This window comes from Nycticebus coucang, chromosome 16 (genome assembly GCF_027406575.1).
Source record: "Nycticebus coucang isolate mNycCou1 chromosome 16, mNycCou1.pri, whole genome shotgun sequence".
In the NCBI taxonomy this organism is placed as follows: Eukaryota; Metazoa; Chordata; class Mammalia; order Primates; family Lorisidae; genus Nycticebus; species Nycticebus coucang.
Window position 1 is genome coordinate 48,720,532 of NC_069795.1, and position 12,451 is coordinate 48,732,982.

Consider the following 12,451-nt stretch of genomic DNA (forward strand, 5'->3'; position numbering starts at 1 on the left):
TTAAACTGACTTACAGAGAACTATAACCTACAGAGGTTCAAAGGACTGTTCTTCCCTGTGGCAAACTAATTACAGCACATTAGGATAACTGTCCTGCCCTTAGCAGTGTCATTGTTCCCTATGAACACGTTGGACTCATCAACCCTCTTGAGTGTTGAGAGGACCATATTTTAGGACAAAGTACTAGGCAGTAAACTCTGAACTAAAGGTCCACTGATGTTGGCCACTGCAAATCTCACATCTCACGTGCCAAGATCTTTCATCTCTATTGCCCCAAGCCCCTGGGTTATTCTGCTGGAAGTAGAATGTGCCTAAATTGATGGGAGGCCATTTTCTAAATAGCCACCTGCCCCAGTTGATTCCCCGCATTTCCAAATACAGACAAGCTTGAGCATGGTTTTAAGAGTTTTCATTTCAGTCTTGGAACTCAAGTAACAGAGTTGTCTCTGGTTCACGTCCTGTCTTCCCCTCTACCTGTGATCCTAATGAAGGGGGTTCTGATTTTCTCTGCTGATGGATTGCATCAACTCAGTGTTCACAAATGGCACACATTTCTAGCAGGACTTTGTAAAGCTGTGACACCTCTGGCATCCAATCCAGCAGTCCAACTGTCGACCAACCCACCATTCCACCACCACCGCCACTGCCACTCCAGCCCTAGGTTAGTTCAGTCTCCTTTCTAACAATTAGGAAGTATCTGTTCCTTCCAGAAGTATAGGATTTCATGAGCACAGATGAAATATAGAATAGGTACTGGACAGATAGGGTGAGCATTTGATAATGTGTAGTTATTTGTATTGTACAGCTTGCCAAAGAATAAAGGTTCTCAGACTCTAGGGTCCCATGAGCCACTTTAGTTCAAGATATAATCCTCTTGTTTCCCATAAACTACCAACCCCACTTCCTCTAACTTGTCACTGGAAACCTCACCAGACTGAGTGAACATTGAGGCTGCTTTTGTCTGAGGGTAGGGAAAATAATGATGATAGCATATGTTTGAAGAGCACTTTTAAAGCACATTCATTTAATTAACACATATCTTGACTCTTATCAGAGGCAAAGTGTAATTAGTATAATGTGTATGTTCATTTAAAAATGCAAACTGTCTGCCTTCTACCTTTTAAGAACCTTGTTATCTGATAGGGGAGAATTAATACCAAAAGTCACAAATAATAGCCTGTGGGCTAATTACATAGTATAACCTAGTCTGCCTCCTGTTTTTATAAATAAAGTTTTATTGGAACTCTAACACATCATTTGTTGATGTATTGCCTGTGACGATTCTGATGCTGCAACCACAAAGCTGAGTTCTTGTGCTGAAGACTGTATAGCCTGCAGAGGATGAAATCTTTAAATTCAAGCCCTTAAAAAAGTTTGCTGGCCTCTGACACCAAAATGAAGCAAGTTTTCACATTGGTAAAGTGTACATTTAAATTCAAATGAAATAAGTTTTGTCTGTACTTCCTGGAAAATATTGAGTGGAAGGACTGAGGGGAGGGAAGAAGTACTTGTAGGCTTAGGTCAAGAAAACAGAGATCTTGAGGTCTTCTCTTCAGCTCTTTGATCCAAAACCAGTTAAGGAATTTTGGCCCAAGATAGGAGAGACCAGATTCTAAGAGTGAATATCTTCATTTAACACATTTTGTTAGAGTTTTTAAAAGAAGGCCAGGAAGTTTTCAGTACCAATACTGAACTTCAAGGGATCCTAGGAAATAGCCAGTGTTAACTTCAATATTCAGGTAGGGAGCAGGGTGCAAGCTGGGAGGGACCTCCTGTTTGATACGTCTGAGGGTCTTGGCACCAGCAAGACTTGACTAAGAACGCTTTCTACTCAACTTACTCTTTTTAAGCTTGTATCCCTTTCCTTTTAAAACTCTAGAGGTCTGCATTCATTACCTCTCTTCCCCTTTGATTGCCCATTTGTGTTCTCACAGAGGAAGTCATGGTTTTCCTGTTTCCTTTCTGGGGACAGTCTGCGTACTAGTTCTCCTTCCCTTTTTTCAATCTTGCATGCAAATAAAAAAGCAAGTCGTCTTCCTCAGTTAACTTCGGGGAAGGATTTGTGGGAGACTTTCTTTCCCCCCCTTTCCTCCTCCACAAGTGGAAAATATGAGGCAGATCCTGTTTGGGTATGCTGTAACCTCAGAGGGGGCTGATACGCTGTTGTCATTAAAGAAGAATCCAGAGCTGTTTATCCTGCAGAGGAGCACCAGAGCATTGACTCTGAAAGCCCTCTGGGCCCCTCGAGGCACAGACTGTGGAGGGCTCTTTGCTGCTTTCCTAAGCCTGCTCTGAAAGTCAAGGCAGAGGTTTCTGCTACTGAATCCCTGCACTCTGGGAACAGACAAGATGTCAGTGTTGTGACTTTATAAAAAAATTAGGGGCTTTCTTCCCTTGTATTTACTCATACTTTGAAATCTGTTTTCCAGAGTCCTTTTCCAATCTAAATGTAACTTAAACGCATATTGTCCTACTGCTTAACTGCTGGTCTCTCTTCATGTTCCAGAAATCCTTTTGAAAATTTGTTCTATAGTCAATATGTTTGACAAATTATAATAGATGACCTTTTTCCTTTTCTGGAAACTCATAAAAAATATGCTTTGAGAATCCATCTTTCTTTTGAAATTCAGTCCCCAGTTTTTTCTTTTACTTTTTAATTTCATTTTCTCTGTGTGTCAAATGTTTGATTTTCTTTTACAATAATGATTTTTTTTATAAAGTTGTATTTATATAAAGCCATTTAACCTCATATTTTTCATGATTTATTTTATTGGTCCATGCTCTCTTTGTTTTGGTTTGTGGTGGAGTGAACCCAGATTCCCCGTACAGGGATTTAATTAAATAGAAACTGTCAAAGCTGTAAATGGCCAACCTGAAACTCTATCTGGCCAGTTTTAGCTAAAAAGAGGCCATATCGATGCAGTATGGCTACTTTTCAAATAACAGACTCCTAATGAGACAAAAGACAATCTCAGAACATGCCGATTGCTGCCACAGAAATGGTTACAGAGACAAGCCACATCTGGTTCTCATCCCTATGCCCTTCACCCTACGGAAGAGAAAGGTTTATGATGATGAGGCAAAGATTACACATTTTTTTTTTTTAGGAAACCTGTATGTTAGAAAGGACCATAATTTGTCCTTTGAAATTCTGTTACTGTTGTAAGTTCTCTTTCTTTGGAAGCTTTTAAAAATGGTTTCTCTTCCTGACAGCCAAAAGTTTAAGACAACAGAAGTTTGGACCCATTATAACTCAGGGAATCTAAAAGGTGATGGGATTCTAAACGTCACACAATTAAGGGGATAGGAAGATGAGAGGTTTAGTTTAATTTCATTAATACTAGCCAACAATTCTTGGATGGTGGAAACAAAGAGTCTGAGAATTAAGAAACTGTAAGAAAGGCCTTTGAATAGGGAACATCAGGTAGTTCTTTCTCTACTTCACTTGGCACCTCGTATTTAGAAACGTTTTAGGAGTTGGGAGTGTATCTTCAGAGTGCCATCCTTGTGTGATATCCCGGAGAAGACATTTCCATTTACCCATCTCACGTCCCTTCTGCCAAGATAGCAGATTTAGAATTAGTCCCAAAGGAGGCATAGTCTTTCCTAAAACCTCCCAGGTCCTCTTTCAAGAACTTGTTCGGGGCCCCGAGGTAAGCCAAGCCTGTTTGTTTACCTCAGGTTGCTGTCAGGGTCCATTTCTCTCAAACCTTTTCTTCTGAAGTGCATGTTTTGATAGGGGAACAAAGTGGACTGAAAGGGCCTTTTGTTCAGACTATGAATTAACTTCAGGCACATGGTTGCTCTGTCATCCTCACCGGAGGCTAGTTACTCATTTCTTACTTCTCCTCCCTGCTCGAGCCCTTGCTGTCTACTTCCTACCCCAGTCTTTGCTCTGTTTCCCACATCCTCCCTCCTTTTACCTAAGAATTAAAATGAAGCAACGTCTAGCATATGAATTAAGTTCTTAGAAAAAAATCGCACAGTGTGGTAGTAACTGATCAGTAAAGACAGTTTACAGATTTTGAGAGCATTCCATCCCAACAACAGCCTTGGACCGGAAATCAGGACGTTTAGGTGCCTGATCATGGGTAATTTATCTCTCTGGGCCTCTGACTTTCAATATCTGTAAATCTTAAACTCTGCATGCCTCTTAGGCTAATCCCTTTGGGGTATTAGGGTTCAGGAGAGTTGAGTGGAGCCTGGAAATCTTCATTTCTAATAAACTCTCTAGGGAATTTCAAGTTAGGTAGCCCTCAGACCTTTATTTTGAAGACACAAAATAAATCATCTCTAAGATCCTTCCCTCTCTAAAATTCTGTGATCGTAAGTCTTCTTTCTACTGTTAAGATTTGTATGAAACTGACGTTCCCAGGAAATTCACTGTTTGATCTGCCATGTGTATAACTAAGAAATATATTCGCTAATTATTTTGCCTGGACCCTTAAAATATAAACAATTTTGATCAGAGTTAAATACTTCTTTTTGTCATTGCTCAGCAGAGGTTTGTCTTTCATTCCTTTAATCTCTCATCATATGCTTATCCCTGTAAATACATTCCCCCTCTAAAGACCTCTCAAGGCATTTTTCATCTTTCTGAAAAGATATTTAAAGGCAAAGCAGAAATCCAGATGCTCACACTCTAGGACCCAAGGACTGAGCTATTTTGTTGTGTTTTTTTTTTTAAACATCTTCAGCACTTGCTGAGGCCTTCTGAGGGGCAGCTTTACATTCATTTTATGCATGCAAAACCCTATCTACTCCATGGGCCGCAGTATCTATCCAGTTGCATTTGACATGCTTTCGAAGTTTCATCCACCAACTGACTGTCAGTCTTCTGAGTTATTTTTTCCTGGATGCTTGTACTTCATTGTATTTTGCCAGATTGAACTCATGGTGTACTTTAATGTCCATTTCTCTGATCTCCACGGATGCATTAATATTGTTTGGCCCCACCTCTGTTTCTCCTACCATCTCTACCATTGGTGCCATCTGAGGAACTTATTAATGTAATGTCTACTCAGATTTCTGAGTCACTAATAAAGTTGTTTAACAAGAGCTTTTATGCAGACTGGGAATTATCCAGACTTAGTGTGTTACAGCTCTGCTATTATTTCTTGCCCAGTATTGTGTCCTGTGTAGTTAAGGATACAATACAGAGAAAGTTTACTTTTCAAATTACGGTTCGGACAAGAGACATCTCTTCCCAGAAGACCCTTTACTGTTCCACATGAGAAATCAAAACTCTTATTTAGTGAGAGAGGCCTTTTGGAACAAGGCTGGCCAGGGTACACTTACATAAGCTTGTTTGCAGATACTAGTTCGGTCTCCCAAGGTCACACACAGCTGTGTTTTGCATTTAGCATCCTTTGAAAAAAGACTGGATGCTTGGATAGATCTTACTTTATATGCAAAGACCTTAGGAACAACAGATGTTCACACTACTTTGTTCATAGATTCTAAGCAAATGGCAAAACCATCATACAGAAATTTTCTCTCTACCATTATCCTGTGAGCTCCCGAAATTGATGCATGAAGTTTTTTTAAGAAGTCATTTCTCTCTCTTACATCTGAGAAGCAGAAACATTTGCACTTAGAGTGTTTGAGGGCAGCAACCATATTAAAAAATAAGAGTAAACGAGAAGGTGTTTAGCTAGTAAGCTCCATGGCTGAATTCAGCCTTTAATGAATTTACGGCTTAAAAAGCTAATGCAAAGAGGTATGTATTTAACATAAGAAGGATTTAAGCAAAAGAAGAGGGAAAATTCTAGGTAGAAGACTTAAAAAGTACCCTTCATCTCATCTCCAAGGGAATTAACTTACAAAGTGAGTAAAAATAAAGAATTGTTAAATAGTAACTGTGGACACCCAGTTTCTAGTATAATGGCCAGATAAAAGATTATTAACTATACTAATATGAGTTATTCTACTAATAATTTAGAGTTGGCTTGCTTTAGATTTAAAAAAATAATACATGCTGGCTTGATAAAAATTTCATCTCAACATTTTAGGATACAAACATTGTGCTGCTGATAATTTAGTTCTACTCTTTGAAACAACTAAAGAAAGAGCAAATAATTAACTTCAAATTATCCAAGTGTAGTGGAGAGAAATTAAAATGAAATGCCCACCAGAAATACAACCTTTACTATCAGACTACTTGTATTTTAACTAAGAGTTGATTAATCCAGAGCAAATAGAGAAACTTGGTCTAAATTTTTCTGTTTTAGTTCTAAGACTTAGAACAGTAACTAATACATAATGGTTGTTTTAGTTCTCTATTGCTAACATACCAAACCACTCCAAAATACAATTTTTGACAGCAGTTTATTTTAGATTGAGTTCAACTGGGTGGCTCTTCTCCACATGGGGTAGCCAGGATCTTTCTGCAATAGCATTTAGCTGAGAGCTCTGCTGTGCTGAATCATACAAAATGCCTCCTCACCATCCGAGTCCTCTCTCCCCAGTCCTCTCACCATTCCTAATCTAGTGCAGACTCCTTTGCAGCATGATGACTAGCTCCCAAGAGTGCAAAAGTGAAAGAACTAAGCTATTTTAAGGCTTACTTATACCTAGAAGTGGTGAAGGGTTATTTTTGATGTTTTCCATTTGTCAAAGTTGTCACAGCCCAGCCTGGACTCAAGCTAGGGGAAATAGTCACCACCTTTTGACAGGATGAATGGCAAAGAATTTGTGGCCATCTTTGACTTATCATATAGTTGCTTAGTAAATTTTTGTTGATTTGATTGTATGAATATTGCATTTGAAGTTCTTTATGTCCATGGTTACACTGACATGATGTTCATGTTATCATTTTGTAGAAGAATTTACTTTGTAGTTCTTTAAAAAATCTAAAAAAAATTTTATCAGGTCAACAAAAAGTATATTTTTGATTTTTACCAATTATCACTTTTGGTTATTATTAAAATTCTTTGTAAGGCCAGCCTGAGCAAGAGCAAGATTCTGTCTCTGAAAATAGGCAGGTGTTGTGGCGGATGCCTGTAATCCCAGCTTCTTGGGAGGCTGAGGCAAGAGAATCACTTGAGCCCAAGACTTTGAGGTTGCTGTGAGCTATGATGTCATAGCACTCTACTGAAGGAAAACTCTGTCTCAAAAAAAAGTTGTTTTTTGTAGGGATATGAAATCAGAACTCTCTCCCAAATTCTTCTGCTTTTCTCTTCATTCTGAAGTTCCATTATTTTACATGAGATTAAGTGAACTCCCAAAATATTAAATACCTATTTCACTCTTTAGAACAAAAATTCATCTCATAGCAAATCTCAGATTTGGGGGGGTTACTGACATTTTACAAATTCTATGCCTCCTCACTCTTATGATAGCCTAATAAAAAAGAAATCAAGGTTTGATATCTCTATAATTTACCAAAGAACCCATGTAAATAAAACATGGATGTCAGTTTTTCTTTTTATCAAAGTATAATGAATTCACAAGTGGGTTATATAATCAAAGATTCCCAAGGCATATAAAGAAACATAGAGTGACTTAGAGGATCTGGACCAAGCAAATCAGAATTCACCATGTGAGAAATGTGCATCACAAAGTTAACAGCCTCCTTGTTGAGTCTTCTGCAGCCTCTTTTAACCTTTACCCCATTCATCTGCTGAGTAGGCTAGCCATTGTTCTTAAGGCTCTCATAACCTAGCTAAGGGAGGACTTTTGTTTTAAAAAACTCAAGGGTTCTGATTCTCCCTGAGCAAAGTATCCCTTTATACAGAGTTCTCAAACTTTAGTGTGCATGAAAATCACCCAGGGAACATGTGAAAATGCAGGTTCTTGGCATACCCTTGATAATTCCAATTTTGTAATGAAAGATGCAGTCCAGGATCTGAATGTAGTACCCTGGGTGGTGCAGACATAGGTGATCTGTGGACCACATTTGAGAAATCCAGCTTAGATTTCCGCCTCTCCCACCATCACCACCATCAGTTCCAGAAAGGCTGAAAGTGGTCAGTTATGAAGGGTTGCTGCTTTGTTCTGTTCATAAGGTTCATGGAATGATTAGAGTTAATGTCATTTCTTAGGCAATATCAGCTAATTCTTTAGTTGCCTTGTAGCTGGAAGGCTTGTGAGAATAGATATGGAATGTTTCACCAGTCAGTTATTATCCAAATAAGGGATGGACTGACTTTCCTTGCTTAGTCCTATTTTAGGATAGATGTGTATGATTTTCTGCCATGGTTACCAAAGCAATCCCTTTGAAACAAGCCCATACTGCTATCCCTAAAGAGGATGAGTCAAGAACATCAATTGGTTTTAGTTGTGTGTTTGCAAAAGAGAAAGGTGTCTTGTAGTTCTATCATTCTTCATTTACTTATTCAAGTAATATCTATTGAGCATCTTGTATGAGGAAGGTGTTGTTTTAGGCACTGTTAATAGCCAGTGTTATGTCCTTACTCTCTCTGATACTTCTAGCCCTTCCTTTAACATTCCTTAATTTGAGAAAAGAATTGCAGAACTGCAGGCTACCTCCATAGTTCATGATCCTTTAAGCCACCCATGGATCTTTTTAGCTTTTACTTTTTTTTTTTTTTTTTTGGAGACAGAGCCTCAAGCTGTTGCCCTGGGTAGAGTGCTGTGGCATCACAGCTCACAGCAGCCTCCAACTCCTGGGCTCAAGCAATTCTCCTGCCTCCGCCTCCCAAGTAGCTAGGACTACAGGTGCCCACCACAATGCCTGGCTATTTTTTGGTTGCAGCCGTCATTGTTGTTCGGCGGGCCCGGGCTGGATTCGAACCTGCCAGCTCAGGTGTATGTGGCTGGCGCCTTAGTCACTTGAGCCACAGGTGCCGAGCTAGCTTTTACATTTTTAAGAGATACTAAAAATGGAGAACATTTCAACTTTCATTTAAAAAAAATTATATACCTTGGTTTATTATTATCCAGCAGATATGCTAACGGTCAATTTATGTTCTTGGAAGGTAAACAGTATTCTTTGAAAACCTGCTGTCGTCTCTTGGGCAGACTTTAACCTTGTCTCTCAGCGCCAACCTCTTAGAAGAGTTTTGTTGTACTTGACACCCCTTTTCTTCCATGTATACTTGTATAGGAAGATCTTCTCTTTGTGGGTAACTTAGAGATTTCGCATGTCATCCTTGCACAGGGGTCATGCTATTCTCCATATCGTTCCAATGTTAGCATATATGCTGCTGGAGTGAGCAGTAGATGAAGATTCTTTGGTGTGGGGCTGAGATCTTATAGCTGGCCTCTGCCCCCTGACTGTTGTCTCCTTGAAGCCTGCGTGCCAGTATAGTTTGATTTTATAACAGCTATAAAAAGCTCTCTAGAGAGGGATTATGTTTTATATACATTAACATAGGTAAATAATAGAATGTTTACAGGGATGGTCAAGCTGTGTTACTGTGATACATCACATCTCTTCATTATTTATATTACTAATACATTTTTCTTAGGTGTTTCCCAGCAGAGTTTCCCAGCAGAGGCACTATTGACCTTTTGTGCTGGATAAGTCTTAACTGCAGGGGCAATCCTGAGCATAGTAGAATGCTTAGCAGCATGCCAAACGTCTACCCTCTAGATGCCTGTAGTGCCATCCCAGTTGTGACAATCAAAAATGTGTCCAGACAGTGTCAGATGTCTTGAGGCAAAATTGCCTCCAATTGAGGACTACTCTTTTTTGAGCATGAGGCACAGCATATTTAGACTTCAGGCTATTTGAGAAGGGACTGCACCAATATCTTATGATATCCCACCCTTCATCTTTCAGAAGGTATTCCAAGGTTCTGCAAGTTTTGGCCTGCTTCTAGACATTTTTAGTTACATTGAGTTCTTAGAAAGGAATCACAAAATACAAATACCTCTTGTTTATAACAAGCCAAGAACATTATTGGTAAACTGTGGAGTTATATCATAAAGAGGGCTGCATTGAATTCAGACGTGTATTAATAAAATAGAATCTTTTCTGTTTAACATACTGACCTGTAATTTACACATGTGTAAAAATAAGTACTATTTAGTGTTCATATAATTCATAGTCAAGGATTTGCAAATCATGTATAGCAAAAACTTAAAGGAACTCCTCTTCACTGTTGAGGAAGGGCATCAAAATTTTTTATCATTACTGTTAAGAAAACTCAGTCTGATCCTCACTTATAACTTAAGACTGATGACTAGATAATAAGGGTTTGAAAAGACTAGATAATAATGGTTTGAGAAGCTATTCATTTTCAGGAATGTCTTAAAGAAGTGGGCCAGTAATATCTGAGTGAGACGTGAGCCAGCTTTGAAGGCCCTAAACATCGTCACATCATTCACATTTCTGGTCAGAAGAATGCAGCTCTAGGAAACAGGGTTTAACAGGGTAGCCAGTTTTTGGTTATAATCAAGCTCCAACAAATTTTCTTTGGGCGCCTTTACAGATACCGCACAAACCCATTTTTTATACCCTTGCTTAAATTTATTGTTACATATTTCTGTTTCTGTGAGGTCCATAAATGTCACAGAATCTGCTTGTCAGCATGATAGTCAAAAACTTACCCTGTTGATTTAAGACACCACCTAGTTTGCAGAGATATAATTCACCACTCGGGTTTACTTTGCGAGAATGACCTATTATAGTACATTCCACAATTTGTAGAATTAGCTTGTCTGTGTTTTTGAAAGAAGAAAATGAAAACTGTTGCCTTTGTGGTTTTATTTAATGTTTAAGGGAGTTCAAGTTTAATCTAGGAGTTTGGAATGTATATGTTTGACTGGCTGAGTTTGTGAAATTACAGTCCTTTAGCAGCCATTTTCAACTCTAAAAAATCATGTGTCTCTTTTTGTTTAGGGTCAGACATGTTGGCAGTCAGTACCTGGCAGGGTCAAAACAAGAGGTTTGACTTAACGCCTTGGGGTAGTTAATAAGAGTTTCCAGAATATTTGACAAAAGAATTAAATATCTTTAGTGTGCTTGGGCTAGCCACTTCATTTTTTTTATATCTTGCTCAACTAGTTAATTACCAAAGGATTATTTCAGATAAGCAGTTTTTAAAATAAGTTTTTTCCACATATGTTGCCTGGAACAGCAGCATCAGCATTTGTCAGAAATGAAAATTCTTGAACCCCGCCCCAGGCCTACTGAGTAAAAAACTCTGGGGGTGAGGCCCAGCAATCTATAGTTTAACAAGCTCTCCAGTGATTCTGATGTACACCAAGAGTTGAGAATTATTGTTTTAGACTCTCATAATCATTGCGAGATTTTTTTCCCTGTTGTCCCTGATGCCATAAAAAGCAAAAGAGTTTTGCTAAAAAGCAAGTATTAGAGCAAATACTTGCTTTTTAATAAGGAAAGGAAATGAAATGACAGGAAACTGTCATTTTTAAATCTCAAAATATGAACAGAGTAGAAATGTTTGTTACATGGATACCATTTGTTACATGGATAGCATTTTATAATGCTAAAGTGAGTACTTAGTGTCCCCATCACCTAAATAGCATTAACTATCCGTGGTAGGTTTTAACTCCCCCTCATCTCCCCTTGCCCTCTTTCTTGATCTCCTCTGACCGGCACATCTCTTTGTGCCCACGTGTGCCCATCAGTTGGCTCCCAGTTATTAAAGAGTATAGGTGGTGTTTAGTTTTCCATTTCTGAGATGCTTCACTTAGGACGGGGTCTCCAGTTCCATCCAAGTTGCTGCAAAGGCATGATTTCATTTCTTTTATGGGTGATGTACTGTACACACACACACACACACACACACACATGCACCACATTTTCTCAGTCCACTCATGAATTGATGGGCACTTACATGTACTCCACATCTTGGCAGTTGTGAATTTTGCTATAGTAATCATTTGAGTTTAGGTATCTTTGACAAAATGGCTTCTTTTCCTTTAGGTAGATACAGTGGTAGGATTGCTGAATCCAATGGTAAGTCTACATTTATTTCTTTGAAGAATCTCCATACTGTTTCCCGTGAAGGATGTACTAATTTGCAGGCTCGCCAACACAGTACAAGTGTTCTTTTCTTTCTGCACCCACACTAGCGTCTGTTGTTTTTCAGCCTTTTAGTAGTGGCCCTTCTGACAGGAGTAACGTGATACCTCCTTGTGGTTTTAATGATTAGTGATGTTGAGCATTTCTTCATGTTTGTTAGCCTTTTAAAAAACTTCAGTTCATGTCTTTTGCCCACTTTGTAATGGGGTGTTTTTATTCTTGTTGATCTGTTTAAGTTCTTTGTAGATTCTGGATATAAGGCCTTTATCATATGTACAGTTTGTGCATATTTTTTCCCATTCTGTAGGTTGTTTGTTCTGTTGATTATTTCCATTGCTATACAGAAGGTTTGATTTAATCAAGTCCCATTTGTTTATTCTTATGTTGCTGTATTTGCCTTTGGAATCTGTCATAAATTCTTTGCCTAGGCCAATATATAGAAGAGTTTTCCTACATTTCTTCTAGAACTTTTATGGTTTCATACCTTATATTTAA

The 12,451-nt window shown here is 38.6% G+C and overlaps 2 protein-coding genes and 1 non-coding gene across 5 annotated transcripts in view; 1 reads left to right on the forward strand and 2 right to left on the reverse strand.

Annotated features, from left to right (window-relative positions):
* CMSS1 (cms1 ribosomal small subunit homolog) overlaps positions 1-12,451 on the forward strand; it is a 359,212-nt gene that overhangs the window by 246,124 nt on the left and 100,637 nt on the right. The window lies entirely within an intron of this gene.
* FILIP1L (filamin A interacting protein 1 like) overlaps positions 1-12,451 on the reverse strand; it is a 286,443-nt gene that overhangs the window by 239,407 nt on the left and 34,585 nt on the right. The window lies entirely within an intron of this gene.
* LOC128568250 (U6 spliceosomal RNA) lies at positions 9,077-9,180 on the reverse strand. Its single transcript, XR_008375069.1, has one exon. It is a non-coding gene; the product is annotated as a U6 spliceosomal RNA (small nuclear RNA).